Source organism: Coregonus clupeaformis, unplaced genomic scaffold (genome assembly GCF_020615455.1).
Source record: "Coregonus clupeaformis isolate EN_2021a unplaced genomic scaffold, ASM2061545v1 scaf0476, whole genome shotgun sequence".
NCBI classification, from domain to species: domain Eukaryota; kingdom Metazoa; phylum Chordata; class Actinopteri; order Salmoniformes; family Salmonidae; genus Coregonus; species Coregonus clupeaformis.
In genome coordinates this window covers 1-2,500 of record NW_025533931.1, presented here as the reverse complement: position 1 = coordinate 2,500, position 2,500 = coordinate 1, and positions in this window count along the sequence as shown.

Below are 2,500 nucleotides of genomic sequence, written 5' to 3'. Positions count from 1 at the left end.
CAACATCTGTACCCATTCCTTCTGCTGCTAATGCTCTGCTGCTCTCCTCTGCTGTCGTTTGCTGCTACTGCTACTCGCCACGGCTGCTGCTGCTGCTGCTGCTGCTGCTGTGCTGTGGGGTGCCTGCTGCCCCCTGCTGCTGCTACTGTCTTACTTTTCTGGTCTGTGCTGCTGCTAAATCTGCTCTGCTTCTTCTTCTTTACTGTGATTAAGGTATTTCACTATCATCACTGCTACTGCTGTTAGCCGCTGTTGCTGCTGCTGCTGCTACTGCTGCTGCTGCTGCTGCTGCTGCTCTGCTGCTGCTGCTGGTTGGCTGCTGCTGCTGCTGCTAAGGCTGCTGCTCCTGCCTACTGCTGCTGCGCGCCTCCTGCTCTCTCTCTTGTTAACTGCTTTGATACCTCCACTTCATCTCTGCTGCTGTTTCTGTTTCTTTGCTCTGCTTTTGTTGCTGCTTCTCTGCTGATGCTACTGCTCGCTCATTCAGCCACTCACTGCTGCCGGTTAACCACTCCTGCTCTACCTGCTACTGCTGCTGCCTACTGCTGCTGTACTGCAATGCTATGCTATAATACTATTGGTAGTTATCTCTACTACTGCTACTTACTACTACTACTACTACTACATTTACATTTACATTTTGAGTCATTTGGCAACGCTCTTATCCAGACGACTTACAGGAAAATTAGGGTTAAGTGCCTTGCTCAAGGCACATTTCGTCATCTTGCAGCGCTCTTATCCAGGCACTCACCATTGGTCCGTTCACCCTATAGCCAGTATACCAAAATTTTGGGGGGGGTAGAAGGATTACTTTATCCTTCCCATATTCTTAAAGGGTGGGTTTCCAAATGTCTCCGAGAGGTGTGTCCTGTGTGTGTGGGGGTAATAAGGGATTACTTTATCCAATCCCAGTATTCCTTAAAGAGGTGGGGTTTCAATGTCTCCGGAAGGTGGTGAGTGACTCCGTGTGGGGTGGGTGGGTAGATTGAGTTACTTCATCCTATCCCAGGTATTCCTTAAGGAGGTGGGGTTTCCAAATGTCTCCGGAAGGTGGTATCCTTGTGTTGGGTGGGGATTGCTTTATCCTATCCCATATTCCTTGTGGGGTTTCATTCTCCGGAAGGTGGTGAGTACTCCTCTGTCCTGCTTGGCGTCGTGAGGGGGCTTGTTCCACCATTGGGGTGCCAGGGCACAACAGTTTTACTGGGCTGGTAATTGCTTCTGCAGAGGAAGGCCGCAGGCCAGGGTGGACAAATGTCCTCGTTTGGTTGGACTAATCAATTTTGAAGGTACAGGTGCCCGTTCCCTCGCTGCTCCACGGCAAGCACCATGGTCTTGTAGCGGATGCGCTTCTGGCCTGAAGCCAGTGGGTGTGCGGAGGGGGGGGTGACGTGTAGAGCTTGAGGTTAACACCAACGAATATCGCGGCATTCTGGATGAGTTAGTAGGGTTTAATGCTTGCACAGGCAGGAGCCCAACCAACGCGAGGTTGCAATCTAATCCCAGCATGACAAGTTGCCTGATTAACTGTGCCGCTTCCTGTGCATAAGAGCAGAGGTCTACTCTCCGAATGTTGTAGAGCATGAACCTGCAGAGCGATGTCCTGATGTAGCGAACTGACGGGGTGTTGTCCAGATTCCGCCATATCTTCACTTTGTTGGACACGAGTTGTCCCACCTGGCGAGATCATGGAGCAGTCCTTCCCGGGAGGGGTGTTAGTAGTAGTAACATCTGTTGGTGTTTATTATTGTTAATTTAATTAATCTTTTTAATTTTTTGTATTGGCGGTATTGGTTGTGCCGGTAGTTAGTTTGGTGTGTGCATGGTATAATGCTGGTACCGTAGCTGCTGCTGCTACTGCTGCTGCTGCTGCTGCTACTGCTGCTTCTCCTTCGGTACTCTTCTGCTCTACTTGCTACTACTTCTGCTCTTTATACCATTCATATGCATACTCTGTATCTATTTTTTGCTGTCTCACTGCTGCTCTACTGCTACTTTCTATGCTACTGCTTATTGTTTTTTTTTTTCTCTGCTGTTTGCTCAGTGCTACTACTACTTCTCACTACTACTGTTACTGCTGCTACTTTATATCTGACTGCTGCTGCTCTCTGTACCACTTTTTTCTTTGCTACTGCTGCTGCTGCTGCCCTTCGCTGCTGCTCCTTTTTTGTCCCTAACTAATGCTGCTGCTGCTGCTGCTGCTACTGCTGCTGCTGATTGCTGCTGCTTCTCTGCTCTATCTTGTTGTGCTGCTGCTGCTTTGCAGCAGCACACTGCTGTGACAGACCACTGCCACTCTTCTCTTTTTCCCATTAACTGCTACTGCTGCTGCTATTTTTGTTGCTGCTGCTATCTATTTGTCTTTCTGCTGCTCTTGGTTGCTGCTGCTGTGTTAGTGCCTCTGTGCTGCTGCTGCTGCTGCTGCTGCTGCTGCTGCTGCTGCTGCTGCAGTTGGCCTGCTGCTGCTGTGATCTCCACTTGCCATGTAATGGGTATCTTA